At 43.8% G+C, this 22,865-nt stretch overlaps 1 pseudogene; it reads left to right on the forward strand.

Annotated features, from left to right (window-relative positions):
• The first annotated feature begins 3,630 nt into the window (after positions 1-3,630).
• Positions 3,631-22,865, forward strand: part of LOC147710407 (E3 SUMO-protein ligase KIAA1586-like) — a 44,086-nt pseudogene continuing 24,851 nt past the window's right edge.

Raw genomic sequence — 22,865 nt, forward strand, 5'->3', positions numbered from 1 at the left:
TCACTTTCTATAAAAGGATTTTCTTATTTAGCAGGAGAACCAAGAATGCTTAAAAAAAATGCTTAAAGAGAGGAAAACCACAATTGAAATGTCTTCCTGTGATACAAAATAATGAACCATATTTTTGTAACCTTGTAAAACACTATTCTGAAATGCAAAATTCAAACCGTCATTAACTAACGACTAAACCCTGGCTAAATAAACATTCCAATGTCATCCATGGCCTTTGAAAAACAACATCTGCTTCCTTAATGGCAGTCAAAGCCCTGCACATCTGAGCACGCTTTCAATCTTACTGAAAACAGACATGTAAAATTTTAAAATGCGTGTGCAATAAGATGCATTTAAATGTAGCAAAAATGCACATTCGCTGAAGTGTTTGCCTTTTCCATGTAGTACAATGCATGTCGGTACAAAAATGCTATAAATTCGTTTTTAAAAAAAACACAATTTATTTTTGAGGCTTTTCATATTCCTAGTGAATGCGAATTTTAACTTTGTCTATTTTAAACATTTAACATTTTTCACATATGCGTTTTTTGCTTAGTCTATAAATTAAATAGCAACATATAGCGATTTTAGCATGTCGCATGGCAAATCGCTGCATTCTCATTTAATTTCCACCTAATATTAATTAATCTAACATTTTACTTAACAGACTGAAAACATCAAGAAACCCACAACCACATTTGAGCTCATTTCAGACAGAAACAGAAAGTGTTCAAACATTCAGGACACACAATACAGCGCTATACGTATTTGTTTCATAAATTGCGCGAACGCTATTCACATACCGAAGTTACACTAATGAGAAAAGCCACATAGATATTTAAACACACATTGAACCCACAAATCAACACTCAGGACGAAAACACAGGACAGCCTACAGACTGTACTTAAACCAAACCATTTGTAAACACTAGCTGTAAGTCATATTTACAAGAAACACTTCTCAATAGTGTTCCAAAAGACGGCAAAAATAGCCCAACAGACCGCCGTATGTGCAGGAAGCCAAAAATACACTTAATTCACTAGCTTTGGCTGGCAGAACACAAAAAATCGGTCTGCATATCTCTATTCATAAAACTGCGCAGAACAAAGGATCCTTGTTTTGTATTATGTCATATTTTAATTCCCTGGGGATACAAAATCACCAAGGAAGAAATATGTTTTAAATCTAACCTATTTAAATATTCCCTTTAGGGGAAGCCGGCTAATACAAACGTATACAAAGTTGGCCAACACAAATCTCCAAATTTGCTAAGATCAGGCATCTTATAGCTCACTAATCTAGCTTCAAACTTCAAGGGGCTATCTCTATCGATACACTCGTAAATATACAAGACCCTCAGTTTTTGAAAATTGCAATCTTCAAATAAAACTAAGGACCAAGCAAACTAAGCAAAGAACCACAGAACGAAAGAACAAAGAACTGGGAGCGACCCACTTATACTTAACTCTTACTTTTACTAATCAAAACGTTATCCAAATTCTAACTGTCAAGTTCTACATGACCTAACGGTCTTTTTTAAAATACTCACGCCAAAAAGGTTCTCAGTCAGGAGTGACATCATGTGGAGGATCAAAATTAGGAAGATCAGAAATATACTGGGCTGCAGAATCAAAGAATCTCCAGAATCCCTGTGCACAGAGTACCTTCTTAGTAGAATCCTGTTCTGTCCTCCTCAGTAGATTTCAGTCTCCTGGCAAGATCACTCCCACAGAAAGTCACTTCTCCGATGAAGCCCGCGTTGGCTGCGCCATTTGTGGAAATGGAAAATCTTCATTCTCAGGGGTCTTACTAATATCAATAAAAAACTTGGCACAGAAGCTGAAATATGAAAAAGACATCTTTATTAAACTTAATTAAGTGAGGCTACGTTACCCAACTGCCTTAGCAATTGAATGAGGCAGTCTGAGGAATACAGATAACAGAGGTCTTATATATGTTTTAGAGTTACATGATTCAGCACATAAGTAAGGGGCAGTCCTAGCTTATGCAAGCATGCAAAAAAAACAACATACCTTCCCACACAATCTGGACAAACCCAGATCGTAAACAGGTCTTAAAAAGGAACAGAAACAGATGAGAGGTAGGATAAGGGGTGTGTATGTGCATACCAAACTTTACAATCTCCTGTTCTTTGATCTCTATCTGACCAGCTGCCTAACAAGGAACTGGCTCAACAAGTTTAGCCTCGGGCAAGGGAGTCAGTTCGGCCAGGTCACACAGAAGTCAGCTAAGGTGTATGTGTCCCTAGAGACTTGTTTGGCCACAGTCATCCTGTAGTCATCAGCCTATGTGAGGGCAATCCACAAAATGGCTGCCGGACACAAAATGGAACCCGAAGGTTCAGGACAAAATAGTCAAATGCACAGTGAATCCATCGGTGTAACATGACGAAAACACTCATGCATACCGCTCTCGTCATTTGCGGTTCGCTGATACCAAAATTGTCTCGATACGACGGCCTTTATTGAACAGGTTCAGTATTCACGGAACCTCACAAGGGGTGATGCTGCCCTGGAGGAGGGCAGTAGAGCCTTCTTAGAGGCGAGGTTAGGGGAGATGAGCCTTGATTTCTCAATGAAGAAAGCAGCAAGTTTGTCGCAAGAGGGTGGGCTGCCTCTAGGTTCAAAGATGTTTGGGCCTACAACTGATTGATGTTTGACCAATTCGAAAAGTTTCTTGGGACAGTTTGCCACTTGATCCAATTGGTGTCTGAAGTAGTTAGCCTTAGCTCTCTTGATGTGTTTGTAGTAGAGGCTCCTAACATCTCTCAAGAGTTTCAGTTGGTCCGAGGAGGGATTTGATCTCCAGGAATGTTCAACTGCTCCATGGTTGCGGCATTCCGTATTTAAGTTGTCATTATACCACAGTCTGGATATTTTTGTTGAAGCATTTATATTTTGGAGTGGAGCAATGTCATCCATGATGTTGGAGATGGTTGAAATGTAGGAGTAAGTGAGTAACTGCACCTCAATCAAGTCAGCTTGGGAGGAGAGGGCAGATTTACAATGGGCAGCTAGATCAACAGAATTTATTGATCTGAGGTCCCTTTTCCATATCTTTGATTTCATTGGTTGAGCCTTCCTCATCAGTACCTCCCTATTAATATAAAAGAGGATGCAGTGGTGGTCTGACCAGACACACGGGTTAATGGAATCCAGTTTGATGGTCTGCCCTTTTGTGAAAATGAGGTCTAGAGTTTCTCCTTTATTATGGGTTGGTTGGTCACAGTGCTGAATGAGATCTTGATCATTCAGAAAGTTTAAGGCAAGATACAGCGAGGTCTTTGGGGTTTGCCCAGTGAAGGTTGAAGTTGCCAGGGAAGATTTGGGACATGGCAGAGTCGACATTGCCAGAAATGGTTTCCTTTAATTGCTCAATGAGGAGGAGATTGTCTCCCGGGTATGTGTGCATGTGTACATGGGAGATTGCCTGAAAACACAAGTACTCCTATGGAGTGCTTGAAACAAAGAAAAAAGTAGCTCCTCAAACCGGGAGCAGTGTAAGGAGACATATACTTGGTCCATGCGCTGTGGGTGGGCCAAACACAAGAAGAGGGCATGACTCCCGCATGCCATGACGAAAATGAGAACAATGCTGAAATTTACGAATGGTAGGAGATGGACGACCTGTAAGCCTACAGATACAAACACAACATGTCTCTTCGAGACAGTGCATGCACTGTGTAGCCAAGACCTAAACATGTAGCACATGAAGGCTGAGACACAAAATATAAGATATCTATAAAAGTTCTCAAATGAATTTTCCGATTTTTCTTGGAAATGTCCGTCTTGTCAAAATCCAAGATATATTTAATTTGAAATCAGAAATATGAAAACAAGTACATTTTAAGCTGGAATGCTTAATGTATAGTTCCACAGTTTTACATACCAAATTAGTGCATTGTGGGATTCACCTCATTTAACAAATGTATTATAAACAATGATTTGCAAAAGTAAAGTACAGGACAAGATAATTCATTTTTGATGTTCATCTGTGGTCTCCTCGACATCTTGGGCTGCTCTCCCGCTGCTGAGGTTTTGCACAATCTGGCTCTATTTTGCTTGTGTGTAATTGTGGGCTTATTTTGTGTAGGATTTTCCCATCATCTTTTCTCTCACTTCTTCCCTCCTGCCTCCTGTGTAGAATTTGACTAAAAAGCTCCCTTTTCCCCTGGTGTCCCATCATGCACCCTATCCACCCTGACATCGACCAGGCAAGCCGATCCTCCTAGTTCAAGCACAAACTCCGTTGTACCCCCCCTTGCCTGCTCTCTTTCTCGTAAAAGCTGACACATGCCAAGAATAATGTCCAGCTACCATGTAACCTACGGGTTTCCGTCACGTTCGATATTTTCCCTTAGACAAGAACGGAGTCAGTCGGATGGGTGACTCGAAAACCCCCCTTCCCTAATTCTGTCACCGAACGAGCAGCTCTTGCTCGTCAATGATTTCCTAGTTTGCGAGGACAGCCACGGGTTGGGTTAACAACCAAGGGAAAACCTAATCAAGCACACGAGACAGCCACGAAGAAGAATAGTTTACCACAGCCCATTCTCCTTTTTCCCCGCTGCACACACATACCATTGTGAGACATCACCGCCCTTGTGTACGAAGTAAAGAACGCACAATGCCTCGTCCTCTTTACCTTTTCCGACAGAAATGACCCTGTGACAATGCCTCGATTCTCTGTCCTCAGATACCAGCAACTCTGTAACTTGCCACCACAATCGCCCCGATACAATATGTTTGTCTATGTGTAAATGCTATTCAGGTTATTCTTTAAACGAGAACAAGTATGCTATGTCTTCTGTATGATTACATCATGAATGATTGAATCGAGTCTAAGGGAAACTCCTTCTTTTTGATTGTACTCGTACTGTATATAAGTGCTGTTATGTTTCAAGCAAAGTAGACTACTCCTGAACCCGCTTGGTGAAGGAACTCTCCCTTAACTCGAGTTCTGGAATAAAACCCTTTCAACTCGAAGACCACGGACTCTGCTCCTCATTTTATGCATTACCATTTTCTTGGGTAATTATAGAAATTCCGAAACGGCGTAAATAACTAGCTTTTTATTTACCACATTAATTGGCGCCTGAGCAGAGACGCTCCCTCTTCCCTACGCGCCGGCGATGTAAGTCGGGTCCTTGTCCCCTTCCATACTTTCGACGGACTTCAAGTGCACAACAGCGGGGTGTTCCCGTTAACTCCCTCGAGACGAGGAGGAGGCAGACTGCGACTGATCATCCACACGAGGCGGTGAAGAAGATAGCGGAGCGTCCTAACCCAGAGCCTGACCAGTGAGAGTGCCGAGTCCGAGGTCTTTGGAGCCCCGAATTCCTGCGCAAGCGTCAAGAGTCCGATGACCAGGTATTCAAGTTTTGCTTCTTGGTGAGTACCACTGAGATAGTATAAAGACGGGTTCCATTTTTGGAAAATGGTAAAGACGTGTTTCATTCGTGAAACCGGTATGGTTGCACTATATTCTAGTGTATAAAGTGTTCGTTTTGTTTTTGTATATTCCAAGTCTTTTAAATCATAATTTGTTGAGTTCAAGAATGCCTCTATTTTCCAAATTACGTACGATTGGCACCAAAAAGAATCTGTTAGAAAAACCAGTTAAAGTTCCACCTAGAGACACTCCTGGATATTTTATGTACAACAAACATGGGTTGAGTGCCATATTATTTTTAGACCTTTGGGTAGAATATACCGAGAAATTAGAGATGGCCTATAAGTGGCCTGCCACAGGTACATGGGATATAGAATGCATTATGAGAGTGGAGGAAGAGTTATGGAAAAGAAAGGCGAGGCCCTCACAGACAGAAGCCATTGAGTAATGGTGTAAGGAAGCGCATAGGAGGGCCCAGAAAGAACTAGGGAAAGTCGAGAAAAGTAAGAGAATGTCGGAGCAGGCTAAAGAAAAACAATTACAGGAAGAAGGTGAGAAAGTCTTAGCTGAACAAGTAGAGAGAGAGAGAGAAATGCCCTTGTTACTGGTATTTATTCCGTTTTGTCTGAAGAAATTGTAGAAGAACATTCCAAGTCCCCAGTGAAAGTAATTCCCACTGCTCCCGAAAATTTCCTTCCTGCCTATCTGTCCGAACCACCCCCCGCTTATGTAAACATGCCTAATACACGCCCGTCCATACGTGCTCCTGAACTAGTAGCCGGTGGTTCTACCTCTGATTTAGGAGTGTCCGGGAACGGGGCTGAGGATAAAGATGATGTCCCGCCTCTTGAGTGTCCTTACGACCCCGAACCCGGTAATGGCCCAATGGCCACAATATCAGAGAGATTAAGACTAGCCGTGGGTCAACTCCAAAAGGTCCCTGATATAACGAAGCATTTGGATAGAGTTTACGAATTCATACAGACAGGTGAAGGTCCGGATACTCTGGTCCAGGTCATGAATATCAGAAAAGTTCCCATCAGAGAACTGCTCCTGCGGTTCATCATAAATTGTCTGATCCGGGAACTAGACCTGGGTAATGGAAGCGTAGACTCTGAGTTAATAGATCTTAGCGATCAGATACACCGAGGAGCACACGATCTGGGACATCAGATTGACAAAATGACCAAAAGACTGGTTAAGAAAATTGTCACTGTTCACGCTGAGAAAGTCACACAAGAGGACGACTCAGAGGAAGATGATAGTCCGACACTAGATAGAATGAATTTTCTGGGTGTAGCGCAACATTGTCCTGGCTCCAAGTGGCGAACCCCACGAATGTCGCTGAAAATTAAAAGATTAGATCCTTCTTCGGAAGATCTTTTTCAGTCCACGGAAAGAGCCCTAGATGAATGGATGGACAATGAGCCTCCCCTTACACAGCAAGAAAAAGAATTGGCCCGGTCTGCCACCCATTGGATATCACAGCATCGAGTGTATGGCCCAGATATAGTAGCGCAAATGTTCTTGGCTCTTCCCCGAGCAGAACAACGACTAGCAGGTATTTATATGGTCCAACACCTGGCTACCTTATATGAGAATAACTCCAACCGACCAGACAAGCTATACAAATTGTTACAGGAAGTAGTGACCGATAGATGGAGGTCTCGGGGACCGAAATTGATCAACACCATTCTGGACCTGCGCCTCCGTTTCCTCCAACTTACCTTAGCCTCATCAGATCATGAACCTTACGGTATAGGCCAATATGCCTTACGAGAAGTCCACCCCATACCCCAGCCAGATGGTACACTGCAACGAATACATGTGTATACTCCCCTAACCAAATTAGAGATAATGGAAATGAAAAAGATGGTGCCCTCTCACGAAAAAGATCCCGGAGGATTCCATAGGGAACTGAAAGATATCCTCCAAATGGGTGGTTTTACATATCCAGATATCATAATACTCCCCAAAGTAATTCTACCTACAGGCATATTTGACAAATTGAAGGAAAAAGATTGGGAAGTGGGTGGTAAAAAGATCACGTGGACTGCCCTAGAACAAGAAGAGACCGACAGAAAACCAGGTGAAGGTTTAGGTGAGCGCGTAAGAGAACTGCCCAGTCTCCTCATACAGGTCTTGCCTCTGTTGTTGACAACGAAAAAGGAAGATTGGGATGCCATTTCTGCCTGTAAACAAAAGCCAGACGAGGATACAGGTGATTACTACACCAGATTGGAGAAATGTTTCTCTATAAATAGTGGACTCGCACATAGTAGCGAGGCATATCCTCATCTCATCCTCACGCCTTACCTTCCATCAGGAATAGAGTGTTGAAAGTTGAGAGTACCTGGCAAGCAAATAGTCCTTCACAAATGTTACAGATGTTACAGTACCACCACAACAGAATAAGAGAGGAACAGGAACAGGAAAAGAAGAGAGTAAAAGACACAAAAATGAAGGTACTGGTTGCACAGACGGCACCAGTAAATACGGGCCCCAAAGGTAATGTGGGGGCCAATAGAGGTACCTGTAACTACTGCAAGCAGCAAGGCCATTTTGTGAAAGAATGTCCAGTTCTGAAGCATAACATAGCGACAGGAAAGACGAAAGAACGCCCACACACTCCTAGACCAGGTAACACTCAGCAGCCTCAAACCATTACACCGCCACAGGTTCAGAAGCCCGCTACTGCTACCACACGGATGTACCAGTACGCCCAATCAGATTTCCCCGAGTTTGAACCGTGTGCATGAGACAGCCTTGAGAGAGAAAGTGACTTGCCCCTTATTCCAGTTCCAGTAGATCAGAAAGGTCCATATGTACAAGCTCACTTACTGGGACAAGACAGAAAATTCCTCATAGATACGGGGGCGAGCAGGACTACCATAAGTCATAAGGAAGTCCCAGAGATTCCTCTCTCTGGCTCACATAATATATCTCTGGGCTTTTCAGGAAAACCGATCATAAACAAAGTATCTGAACAAGTCTCTTTAGGAGTGGGTCCTCTGACACGTACTACTGATTTGGTCCTTACAAAAACGTGCCCAGAGAATTTACTAGGTATCAAGACACTTAAAGAACTAGGAGCAGTAATATGCTGTTCACCGGAAGGAGTAAAATTGTTCCTACGAGATTTCAAAGGACATTCGCCAGTCAAAGAATTCGACCCCAGACTAAAAGACATCCCACAACATTTGTGGGCAAAAAGCTCGACTGATGTCGGTTACATGGACATCACCCCACATCAAGTCACACTCAAGGAGGGTGTAGTCTTACCCCGTATACGACAATATAAGATTCCACCCGAGGCTGAACAAGCCTTACTAAAAATAATCCAAGAACTCATAGAGCATGGTGTGGTGATCGAGACTGATTCAAATGTTTGCAATTCTCCAGTTCTTCCGGTCCTTAAAAGGACTGATCCTCAGGCACCCCCGGTCTACCGACTGGTGGTTGATCTCCGAGAGCTGAACAAATGTGTGATCCCACAATATCCGGTGGTCCCAGATATTTCCTCACTATTGACTGCCATAGATCCCGAAGCTGCATTTTTCACAGTCATCGACTTGAAGAATGCGTTTTTCAGCATTCCTATACATCCCGACAGTCAATATCTGTTTGGATTCAGTTTAAAAGGACGAAGCTTCAGGTTCACTAGAGCTCCCCAAGACTTTACAGAAAGTCCAAGCATCTACAGCCAAGCACTGAAAAGACAACTTGTCAGTATCAATATGCCTGCCAACACAGCGTTGATACAGTACGTAGATGACATCCTCGTCACTGCAAGGACAGAACCATAATGTGAAAAAGCATCTCTCACAGTCCTACATTTCCTGACAGACAAAGGTCACAAGGTGTCTCCCTCAAAATTACAGTTCTGCGCACAGCAAGTAGCTTACTTAGGACATTTGCTGTCGAAAGAGGGTAGGCAACTAACACAAGAACGAATCCAACTGATTTTGACAATTTCACAGCAAAAGTCATAGAAAGAAGTTCGCGCATTCATTGGTCTCACTTCATATTGCAGACAATGGATCCCTCAGTATGCCCACATAGTCAAGCCACTCATACAGTTAACCACAGTGGAAGCAGCCACTCATACAATTCTCGCTTGGACATTGGAACACTCCCAAGCATTTGAGGCTCTAAAACTAGCTCTGTGTCAAGCACCAGTTCTGGCCACCCCGAACTATAGCAAGCCTTTTACCCTGTTTGTGACAGAACGTGACGGAACAGCACTATCCGTCCTCACACAAGACCAAGCAGGAAGAAACAGACCCTGTGCTTATTTTTCTAGCACATTGGACCCCGTAGCTCAAGCTTTGCCTGCATATCTGAAATCCGTTGCGGCTACAGCCCTGGCCATAAGACAAAGTGACTCAATAGTGTTAGGACATCCCCTGATAGTACAAGTACCACATGCTGTAGAAGTCCTTCTGAACAGAACGCAGACCCAACACCTGACTGTAGCAAGACTGACAGGATACAAACTAACGCTCTTTCAGCCACACATAGAGATCAGACGATGCACCGTGTTGAATCCTGCTACCCTTTTGCCCTCAAGCTCAGATGACACGACACAACATGACTGTGTGGAAATGATCGACGTAGTGACAAAACCAAGACAAGACCTAACAGATGTTGCACTCCCAGATCCTGATGTAACACTCTATGTGGATGGATCATGCATGAGGACAAGTGCTGGAGAGTTAGTAGCAGCCTATGCAGTAACAACGGACTGTAAAGTTATAGAGACCCAAACAATTGACATTCTGTCAGCTCAAGCAGCGGAGCTCATCGCTCTGACACAGGCCTGCATATGGGCAAAACAATTGAAAGTGAACATCTATACCGATTCCCAATATGCATTCGGTGTAGTTCACAATTTTGGAGTGTTGTGGCAGGAACGAGGTTTCCTTACCTCACATGGGGCCAAAATGCAGCATGGTCCCCTGATTCAAGCCCTACTAGATGCCATACACCTACCTACAGCCACAGCTATTCTGAAATGCAAAGCACATACCAAGCTACAGACACCATATCCAAAGGAAATGACTTAGCGGACCGAACTGCTAAACAGACAGCCCAGAGTCCAGTGAACACATCAGACTCTCAGGTACCAACACAGACTGTCACTATGGTAGTGAGAGATCCCTTGAAAGATGTGCTAGACATACAGACACATGCCACCTCAGATGAAATAAAGAAATGGGCTGAACAAGGAGGGGTCCAGACAGATCAAGGTTGGATGACCAAAGACCGAACAGTGTGGTTTCTCCCTGATTCCATGGTACAAGTCATAATTGACACAGCCCATAGCCCCGCCCACCTAGGCGAGAAAGGTATGCTGGATAGTTTACAGAATATCTGGTTTAACAAACATCTGAGATCTGCAGCCAAACAAAAAGTAAAAACTTGCATGATATGTTGCCAATTTAATCCTGGTAAAGGTGTATCAGTAGAACAAGGTGGATTCCAGCCTCCTGACCATCCCTTTAAAGTCCTTCAAATGGATTATATCCAGATGGACCGATGTAGAGGGTACAGATATGTGCTAGTGGTAGTATGTACACTGACACGATGGACTGAAGCATACTCCGTCCCAGACTATGGTGCCCAGACAACAGCTAAGCAATTAGTGAGAGAATTCTTCCCCAGATATGGGTTACCAAGGGTCATTTATTCGGACAATGGACAACCTTTCTCCTCCAAATTAATGGAGGCTGTTTCTCTTTTGTTGGGATATTCCTGGAGATTCCATTGTGTCCGACACCCTCAAGCAGCAGGCTTGGTAGAGAGGCACAACCAGACCTTGAAAACAAAACTAGCCAAAATATGTGCAGAAAAAGGGATAGATTGGGTCACTGCCCTCCCAGTTGCTCTCTTTTATATGCGAATGGTGGCACATTCCCGGACGGGAATGTCCCCTGTCGAAATAACATTCGGGAGACCTCCTAACATCTGGGGTGTCCCTTCTCCTAGAAAACTGACTGACATTGATTCTAATATGTTGACAGATTACATGGCTTCCTTGATGTCTGCACTCCAATCTTGTCGTTCACAGGTCACAGCAGCATTTCCAGACCTCACCACGCCTGGAGAACACGCAATCAGGCCCGGCGATTGGATATTGATCAGAAATTTCGATCGTACCAGCCCCCTGGAGAAGAGATGGACAGCTCCTAAGCTGGTCCTCCTAACTAACTATGAGGACCGCCGTCAAAGTGGAAGGACGCAAAGGATGGCTCCACGCTAGCCACTGTCGGAAATTTTTTGGACCTACACCCACAGACACTGTGCCTTGTCCAACAGCTACCAATGCCCCGGATATAATTTCACCAATTCCAGAACTCACTCCTCAACAGGAATACCGATCGCGGCTGCGATCCCACCAAAAACAGACTAAAGACATTGCACCTGATCATAACGCACCGGTGGCTAATTAAGCCCAGGAACAAGCTCTTGGTGAAGCGGCTGCTGGTAGACGTTTTGATCTCGTGTTTGATACTAAATCCATAGACATCCTGAGGAGAAATGACGCGGTGCGTCAATGAAAAAAGACTAATTATGTAAAATTACTGCATAGCAGGTTCTCGATTTTTCTGTTTACAATGTTGCTTGTTTGCTGTATAGCAGCCTGTCTAGGATGGATCTTATGTACAGTTTTCCCTCCACATTCTTCCACACTTATAAAGAATACCACTATGCAATATGTTGATCTTCCCCCACACCTCGAGGACAGAAGAAAGGAATTTATAAATAATACATTCATTTCCACCCTCCATAAACACCAGCTCATAGTCAACAAGACCAACTGTTGGGTTTGTGGCTTGATGCCACATTCTGTGCATAAGGGAATGCCCTTTTTCTCCCTCCCGTTTGGTTACTCAGGATCCGCCTATGCCTTAGCCATGATATTCTCTGCCTCAGTCAGAAACATTCCCCCGACCAAATTGAAAAACGAAAGTAATTGGAACGAGGTAAAGACCAAAATAGTAAAGGCTGTTTCTAAAATGGTGGATCTCACTGTCACCTGGGGGAGGGCCGAAGATCACGAAAATATCAGTTACTCACAGTTCCATGACATTGCTTCCTTCAGGGAAATGTTTTCCGTCGATCAAAGACGGACAGATCAAGGTGGTTGGGTAGTACCGCAAAACGGCTGGTTTTGCATAAGGGGGAAAGGAAAAGGGGAAGTAATGGGGAACAGCGAGTGTGATAGGACATACACACTGCCCACTCCCGATTTTCCGACCATAGTAACTGCCCCAAACACCTATTTCATTTGTGGACCCCATGCACGCACCTGGTTGCCCCAAGGCTGGTCTGGAAAGTGCTACATCGCATTCCTATTACCACCGACTTACACAGCCCCCACCAATTACCACCTGGTTGACCCTCTGACCCAAGTTAGAAGACAACGAAGGGAGGTTATAGATGCAGAAGATACTACGGAACAAGAAATAGGAGACTTCTTTAAAGGGTTTCTCCCTTTCTGGGGACCTATGGCAAATAGTCGCCACATCCGGCAACTAACCCGTGTAGTTCAGGCCACCATAGACGAAACACCTGGCGCCTTAAATAACATTACAGCTGAGGTCGCTGCAGACAGGCTCATGACACTACAGCACCGTATAGTTTTAGATGTCCTGTTAGCCGACCGTGGTGGTGTGTGTAAGGTAATAGTGTCCAGTTGTTGTGTATTTATTCCAGACAACGCCTCATCAGTTTATTCTGCTATCTCCCGCCTCCATGTTCTATCCGACAAATTGGATATGGACACCTGCACATGGTCCCTGAACGGCTGGTTCTGGGACCTCCTGTCCACCTGGGGGTGGAAGGCACTAACAGTCCTGGGACTCGTTTTGGCCACTATCTTCACCTGTTGCCTCTGTGTCCAGTGTGGCCCCGCCCTTTGTGGACTGTGTGCCACTTCCTGTACTCATCGTCCACGAAACCGAGGAAAGAAAAATGAAATGATCATGTTACAGGAACAAATATACGACCTGATGAATATAGATATTGATTAAGAATTTCTGTAATAGGGTTTCTATGGGACAAGGAGGGAATGTGAAATTTGACTAAAAAGCTCCCTTTTCCCCTGGTGTCCCATCATGCACCCTATCCACCCTGACATCGACCAGGCAAGCCGATCCTCCTACTTCAAGCACAAACTCCGTTGTACCCCCCCTTGCCTGCTCTCTTTCTCGTAAAAGCAGACACATGCCAAGAATAATGTCCAGCTACCATGTAACCTATGGGTTTCCATCCCGTTCGATATTTTCCCTTAGACAAGAACGGAGTCAGTCGGATGGGTGACTCGAAAACCCCCCTTCCCTAATTCTGTCACCGAACGAGCAGCTCTCGCTCGTCAATGATTTCCTAGTTTGCGAGGACAGCCACGGGTTGGGTTAACAACCAAGGGAAAACCTAATCAAGCACACGAGACAGCCACGAAGAAGAATAGTTTACCACAGCTCATTCTCCTTTTTCCCCGCTGCACACACATACCATTGTGAGACATCACCGCCCTTGTGTACGAAGTAAAGAACGCACAATGCCTCGTCCTCTTTACCTTTTCCGACAGAAATGACCCTGTGACAATACCTCGATTCTCTGTCCTCAGATACCAGCAACTCTGTAACTTGCCACCACAATCGCCCCGATGCAATATGTTTTTCTATGTGTAAATGCTATTCAGGTTATTCTTTAAACGAGAACAAGTATGCTATGTCTTCTGTATGATTACATCATGAATGATTGAATCGAGTCTAAGGGAAACTCCTTCTTTTTGATTGTACTCGTACTGTATATAAGTGCTGTTATGTTTCAAGCAAAGTAGACTACTCCTGAACCCGCTTGGTGAAGGAGCTCTCCCTTAACTCGAGTTCTGGAATAAAACCCTTTCAACTCGAAGACCACGGACTCTGCTCCTCATTTTATGCATTACCATTTTCTTGGGTAATTATAGAAATTCCGAAACGGCGTAAATAACTAGCTTTTTATTTACTACACCTGTAAGCCCATCCCATAGTATAGAGGGGAATCCACAGGAAGACTTTTCCCAGCATGCACATCATACCAAAGCACCTCCCAGAGATACAGTCACAATGCCCAAATTCCTAACACATTTTTTAGGAATGAGGACAGCAGATTCTCTGTTTTATTGGAGTTCACCTGTAGGGAAGTTCTTGCTGATCCATGTGGCTATTTTTAACATGCAGCTCTAAAAATTTTCTCTGGTCAGAGCGGGGACCTTTTCTATGGGGACTATCATCTGGGTTTCGTCCGCATTAGAGATTGTTTGGAACCCGCAAGATCTAATGATGGGGCCAGAGAAGACACATAGATATTGAACAAGGTGGGACTTAGGATGGAGCCCTGTGGTACCCCCTTATCCATTGTTGCAGTCTGTGACACAAATGTGTCCAATTGTGTACACATTATGTTCTGTCGGTCAGAAGGCTATGCATCCATTTTAATGCCGATCCTCTGACACCAATCTCTCGCAGCTTACCCAAAAGGATTCTGTGAGAGATGGTGTCAAAGGCTGCTGACAGATCCAAAAGGACCAACATCGTAGTAGTTCCCTGATTCAAGCAAGCCTGGCTGAAGACGGCTGTAATGCCAGAGACCGGTCCTAGGAAGCTTGTTTCCGGTCCAGGGAAGGCATGGCTTGGCAGTTCGGGCTGGACTGTTTCCATGAGGCACAGTGTCAGACTGATTTGCATATGGCCATGTCTGAACTGGGGTGGCCGAGTTGGCTGAAGAGCGGTGATGGATTAAACTCAGATCTGTTGACTGGGTGTGACCGTTTGATTGGTTCAGATACTCCGTCCATCACCAACCCCTTTTGTACTGCTTTGTTCGCCATAAGTTTGGCAGGGCATGCTCAGACGTGAGTCCCTTGCTCACTTTGCCACTGGATTCAAGCAAGCCTGGCTTAAGACTGCTGTAATGCCAGAAACCTGTCCTAGGAAGCTTGTTTCCGGTCCAGGGAAGGCATGGCTTGGCAGTTTGGGCTGGACTGTTCCCATAAGGCACAGGGTCAGACTGATTTGCATATGACCATGTCTGAACTGGGGTGGCAGAGTGAGCTAAAGAAGGGTGATGGATTAAACCCAGATCTGTTGACTGGGTGTGAGTGTTTGTATTGTCAACGCACCATCCATCATCCCCTTTATTTTTTTTTTGTTCGCCCTAAGTTTGCAGGGTATGCTCAGACGTGAGTCCCTTGCTCACTTTGCCACTGGATTCAAGCAAGCCCGGCTGAAGACGGCTGTTATGCCAGAAACCAGTCCTTGGAAGCTTGTTTCCGGTCCAGGGAAGGCATGGCTTGGCAGTTCGGGATGGAATGTTCCCATGAGGCACAGGATGAGATTGATTTGCATATGGCCATGTCTGAACTGAGGTGGCAGACTGGGCTAAAGAACGGTGATGGATTAAACCCAGATCAGTTGACTGGGGGTGAGTGTTTGTATTGTCAACGCTCCATCCATCATCCCCTTTGGTTTTTTTTGTTCGCCCTAAGTTTGCAGGGTATGCTCAGACGTGAGTCCCTTGCTCACTTTGCCACTGGATTCAAGCAAGCCCGGCGTACGACTGCTGCAATGCCAGAAACCGGTCCTGGGAAGCTTCATTCCGGTCCAGGGAAGACATGGCTTGGCAGTTCGGGCTGGACTGTTCTCATGAGGCACAGGGTCAGACTGATTTGCATATGGCCATGGCTGAACTGGGCTGGCCGAGTGAGCTAAAGAACTGTGATGGATTAAACCCTGATCAGTTGACTGGGGGGTGAGTGTTTGTATTGTCAACGCTCCGTCCATCATCCCCTTTGGTTTTTCTTTGGACACCGAAAACAAAGACACTGCACCTTGCCACACACTTTAAATTGTCCAACTACCTTTTGTAGCAAAGCTGTGTTGTTTGATTAAAATGTTTGAATCTCGATCTCCCTCATCTACATACACACACATGCACACATACTCACACACATACAAAAAGGCCATAGATGGAGGAGAGGATTTTGCTGTTGTGGGGGACACATCCTTACCTCTGACCTACCACAAGCACTTTTTGTTTTGGAACATGTATAATAGCCTTGTTCAAAACCCTTCACTTCCCTTATCACACATTCAGCATTCTTGTTGTTTTCTGTACAGTGACATAGTAATGTTGTTGTGGAATCTTATGCAAACAAAAAAAGCACCCAGCAGGTCAATACCTCATATAAAGAGATATCCACACTGACACTACTCCCAAAAAACCCCAGGCATATTCCTACATAGGAAAAGGTAAAAAAAGAGTATAATGCATGAGGTGCATCATTTAGGTCAGCACTTTGGCTTAAAGAGGATGTACACTTTTCTTGCAGTCAGATTACGTATATCAATATTTTCCATCGGCTGTGACATTAGTAAACCTGGTTTTGGAATCTCTCCCTGCTGCCTTTTAATTTTGCTAATTCATTTGGTGTCCATATTCTGATAATAAATAGTAAAGACCAGGCAGGGCTAAGTTTTTTAAAACATGCATCTGTCTGTTACCATTCTTGGACAGATATATTTAAACAATCCATTGTTGTATTTTCTGGATGCTAACAACTTGCTCTTGCTTCTTTTTTAATTTCCACGCCACTACCTCACAAACCCATTTGCTGACAAGCACCACTATCGATCATGGCCAAAATCACCCCAAAAAATAAGCTGTGCTCCAACCACACACTGTCTTCCCAATAACTCACTTTAAAATACTCCGCAAAGGGCTGATCCATTTAATGTTTGACAATAGCCCTTGAAACAGACTTCCTGTAGAGCATCACAACCCATCCAACCTACTACTCTTCAGAGAACAACTCAAGGATCTTCTGTCAACACCCAACCTACCAACATGTGATACCGCTAATCAAGACTCACTAGTTTCCCCAACTCCTGGTTTATTGATCATCAGCCTAAAGCTAAGACCGACCTCTTTCTTCAACCTGCTGTCCTGCAAAAACAATAAAATGTGTCTTCCCAAATTTCTCTAAATTGATAAAGACAAAGAGAACCAGCCACAAACATAATCCTTCACAAAGTGCAGCTTTCTTTTCCAGGGTGTCTGAGAAACTGACAGACAGACAGAAGTTCACTGTAGAGTGAGTCTTAGTACTTCTCGCTTCAATTGACAGAGACATTGCATTTGATCGGGTGCACTGGCTTTTTTCTTTGAGAAATACTGTAGAAGGCAGGTCTGAATACACGATTCAAAACATTTGAATTGTGCAACTATTCTAGCCCCGCAGCTTGGAGGGTGAGCTGGACTTTCACTTCATCCTAAGGAAATTGACTAACATACTCCACAAAATTCACACCTCCTCATTCTGTGCCTGGGGAAAAGAGGCAATGCTTAAGATTACACACTATTGGTACTACACCCCAGCCAAAAGGTGAAATGGAAGCACAACAGTTCTAATGGCTGTAAACGCAACTTCGGCCACCCAGACACACTGTCCTATCTCCTCTGGCTCTGTCCCAAACTCAAACGCTACTGGTAGGCCGTCTGAAAGATATCAATGAAAGGTTTGCAGCAGACATACCCTGTCTTTCTAGCTACGTCCTACTGAGACTCCCCAATGCCGACACACCCTTTACACTCTAACAATAGAAAGGCAATGACAAAGGCTTTGGCTTTGCGTGGGGCTAAACATGTCATCAAAGCCAAATGGGGCACAGGTAAATTATTGTCTCTCTTTGGCTGCATAAACTGTGGGACCTTACAAGAATGGAAAAGCTTACTGCTTCCCTGCAGAACAAGTTGCTACACTTTGTCAAAATGAGGGGCCCATGCATCCAATCTCTGGCACAGGAATTTGGGAAGGTGTCCTCTTTCCTTAAGAATACACCAGCTTACAGGACGAGGGGGCATGCCAGACAGCAAGATAAAGACTGACCGCAGTGGGTATGACGCACTAAAAGACCCAGCCTGCTGACACTAAATATGTTGCGAAAGAGCTAATTCTGGTGAGAGAAGTGATGCTCCCTCAATGACAACCCCTGAAATTTTATCCCTCCTCTCCCGCCTTTCCCAGTCCCCCCTGGTATCCTCCTCTCCCCGCCTTCAATCTCCTTCTTCTGTTCTCCCACTGTTATGTCCCACTGTTCTACCTAATCAGCATTTGGATTTAGGTAGGAGTATTTGTTCCTGGATAAATTAATAAAAATGATCTGAACCATAAAAGATCAATGGGTCAGCAAAATATTAAAATTTTAACATTGTTAATATAATATTCCATCAACATAAAGTTTCTCACATTTGTGGTCTTATATTTTCGCTGTTACTCTCAAACACTGTAAACTTATTTCACTTTCCTTTGGTCTGCAGAACTCTCTGATAACCCTCTTCACCTCAAGGCACCTCTTAAAATAAAGTATTTCTTTGTTCTATATTTCTACAATCTCAAAGGCTTTACTGTACAAATGTACCAACCTCAAAAAGTTGAAACTATGACTTGGCCTAGTTGTGATTCAAATTCACGAACAGATCACAAAACATGTCTTCTCCTTTGATCTCATTGTACCTTCTCTCTCACTTTCTCCCTCTCTCAAAGTCTTCTTCTCTTCTTAATTCTCTCACCCTTCAGCTCTCTTTCTCTCTCTCTCTGCCTCACTTACTCTCATTCTTTCTATTTATCTCCTTCTCAATATCTTGCTTACCCCGTTGTCCGTGTCTTGTCTGCTCACTTGCCTCTTGTTGTCTGTGCCTTCTCCACCCTCCCTACCGTTGCCCTGCCTTCTCGCCCACCCCCTCTCCCTTTGTCTGTGATGCCTACCATTTGCAATACAATAGGTCTCGCTTAAAGGCAAGACCTCTTGTATTGCAAATGCTTGTTTGTGCAGGGCATCAGGTTGGCCATTGCCCAGTTCTTTCCCTTCCTCCCCCATCAACGGTGGCACCATGGCTTTCATCAGAAAAGCTTTCCAGCATGAACTACATGTTGTGTACTTGTGACTAATACAACGTAGCTGACCTGATGATCGTCTGCTCTACCACACAAGAAATAAAACAATCTTGAAGGAGCAGGAGGTACACTTCAACACCACCCTAGCGCGATACTTCAGCTACGACTCGTGGTGGTCAGAAAACATGTTTTGAATCTCCCCTGCTCTTCTCCTTTCGAGGTTCATCAACTAGAAACATAGCCGGGGGAGGAGGTTACACTCTTCACACAAAAGGAATCACGTGTTGTGTAAAACATTTGCACAGTGTCACAGGGTTAATTCAAGTGGCACGGTGTTGGGCATGCAGCGCTAACAGACATGGGCCCATCGAGAGGGCACAGGACATTGAAGGAGATGTGCAAGAGAAGCTAGCTGGTGCAGTACATACGACCAGCAGGTCACTAGATATACTACACACTATACATGCCAATGTGGAACTCTTTGAGCCTGGAACATACAACACACTAGGAGACGTGGATATGCCAATGTGAAATCCTTTGAACACAGAGCTCACTTAGACAGTGGAGACGTGCGTGCCAATGTGAAGCTATTTTGGCAGTCCTTCACATACCAGAAGACAAGTGCACATCAATGTGAAACAATCTGGGCACAGGAACTACTGCACAGTCAAGGCGACATACATGTTAACAAGAAACACATTGTAAGGGACGAGCATGACAATGAAAACCTATTTGGGCACAGTAGAATCACAAGAAACGTGTGCATGTCATTGTGAAGCTATCTAGACACAGTTCATTTTACATCTGCTAGAAGACATGTGCATGGCAATGAGAAATGTTCTGGGAAACGTACACACTTTACATCTGTGGACAAGTGCATGTAAATGAGAAACTATCTGGGCACAGTACATACAGATTTTACATATGTGTATGCGAATAAAAAAATATTTTGTCACAATACATACAACACTCAATAGGAGACAGCTTCTTGTCAACGTGGTACTATCTGGGCACAGTACACATTGCACTCATTAGGAAAGATGTGTATACCAATGTAAATCTATATGGGTACACCAGACACAGTGCCTTGTGTGTGAATGCAAAACTATCTGAGCACAACAAACAGCTTGTGTATGAATGCAAAACTATCTGGGCACAACACACAGTGCCTTGTGTGCGAATACAGTGCCTTGTGTGTGAATACAGTGTCTTGTGTGTGAAAGTAAAACTATCTGGGCACAACACAGTGCCTTGTGTGTGAATACAGTGTCTTGTGTGTGAATACAGTGTCTTGTGTGTGAGGGTAAAACTATTGTAGTGTAGTTCCTATTTTTCCAATAGGCCCTGCGCATTGGAATAACATAAACAGTAGTATCGATGTAGAAGTGCGGATCTTCCAGGCCTCCACTGACTATGCTAAACTTAATTGGGTTTGTTACAACTAGCTCAGAGGTCACTGGAAACTTTCTTGACTGAATAGGAAGTGATCAGCTTCCCTGGCACAGCCAAGAAGGGATTCAGTTTTCCAACAACCGTGCAATATGACAACTTTGCTCCTCAGATCAAGAGTCAATCTCTAGGGTCGTGTGAAACAATAGACAGTTATTTTACTCAGTCAGTGGTTGTGCAGTTTACTTTCACAATATGTAGAGAATAGAGAGACGGGTGTTTTCAATAAAGGGTAACATTTATTGAACAGTCTTTCTTCTCGTACAAGAGAAATGAATTGCCACAATTGCAAGACTTGTTATTATAAAAAGTACGTACAGTAAGATAAGTATTGCGAAATAATACTGTAAAAGCATTGATATGGTTTCCTAGCCATACAATGGTTTAAAATGAATAAAACATATATACATTCATATATACATTAGGCTAAAATACTCAACTGGTGCTTCTAACTACGCCTACCCCAGTGTACCTGACCTAAGCCTAATACTTGGGAGGGGAGTAAGTAAGTAGCTTTAAGTTAAGTTGGTTTTGCCAAGGTTTGCTTCAAGAATTCTCTCTAAGGGTTTAGTCAACACCATACCACTGGAATAGAATTATGGAGGTCTGGTATCTCCTTAAGGGGGTCGATATCCCAGTCACCCGCAAGGGTAGACTAGAAACGCCGGAGCTGGATTTCTCTGCAGGAGAAAAGAAAGCGTCTCTCTCAGCGCGTCGAGGAGGAGGAGGAGGGGCAGCGTCCGCGGGCAGCTTGCATCTGCTGGGCTCTTGCAGGGGGACGGCTGTTCAGCTCCTAAGTTCACCACACCATCGTTCGCTAGTTAGCAGCGATAGCAGTAGCGATAGCAGCTATGGTATCATCAGCATAACAGCAACTTCAGCAGCAGTGAGACAGCAGCAACATCAGCGTTTGCTCAAGGCAACGTTGGTAATATTTATACCTGAAAGGTGCCTTGTTCGACGTAAGTTTTTGGACATAAGACGTCAATAAAGCTGTCACTAGGAAGTGATCGTCTATCAGTGCTCATTAGAGTTCTATTACTAATCAAAACACAGCAAGCGGGGATTTCCAGGTTGCTGAGTTTTTATCTTGTTGAAGAACTCAGAGTGTTAATCTAGGAATCTTAGATAGTAACTTCTGCTATGTCATTGCACTAATTGGTTGCAAAGGAAGTGGCAGAGAAAGCGATTCTGAGATGTGGCTCTGTTCGTGTGAGGCCAGAGACGAGTTTCTGAATATTGCATTGGATCAGTTATGCCAATAAACGGAATAAATGGATTTATAGCCGTATAGGGGCATAAGGTCACAGTATCGATCAGGGTCCTAGATTAGAACGCGAAACCCACTCCACGAATTCATGTCCATCAAATTACTAAAACTAGAGCAATAAGATGCATGTGTAACATTGCCCACCCCAAAATACATATATGCATTTGAAATAAGCATAGAAATCATTCAAAAATTATAGCATATGAAATCAATGAACGATTATGCAAAAAGAATTACACATGAAATATCTCTGAATACAGAAGAAGGGCGAGATAATTTCATCACATATAAATGCATTGCAGTAAAATGTGCTAGAGGCTGGTGTAAAGTTATTATGTCTCTAGATGTATATAGAAATAGAAGTAGAAGCTTCTGTTCTCTATGAATAGTTTTACTTTAAGCAAAGAATTTTTCGTGCCAACAAAGGTGAATATTAAAAAGTGTTCAATTCAAAAGAATTATTGCTTGAACGGGGAAAATAGAGTTCCAGCGCTTTTAGCAGTTTTTGTTGTTCAAAACTGAAGGCCGAATTCAGAGTTCATGGGAACGCTGTGTGTCGGAATGCTTCTCTAAAGTTATTGTTTCTGTTCGGGTGAGAACATCATATCAGACAGGCTCTCAAAGAATTGGTCTACAAAATCAGGTGACAGTTCGACCAAATTCGATAGTGCTGTAACTTGGCATGAGGTGTGAGAATGATTGCTGTCATCAAAGGCTGGATCAGCACTGCTCACAGAAGGTCGTACCTGGGTGATGTTGCTTTTGTCACTCGCTCCACTGTTACCACCTAGTCGTAG

Source organism: Lissotriton vulgaris, chromosome 5 (genome assembly GCF_964263255.1).
Source record: "Lissotriton vulgaris chromosome 5, aLisVul1.2, whole genome shotgun sequence".
Classification (NCBI taxonomy): domain Eukaryota; kingdom Metazoa; phylum Chordata; class Amphibia; order Caudata; family Salamandridae; genus Lissotriton; species Lissotriton vulgaris.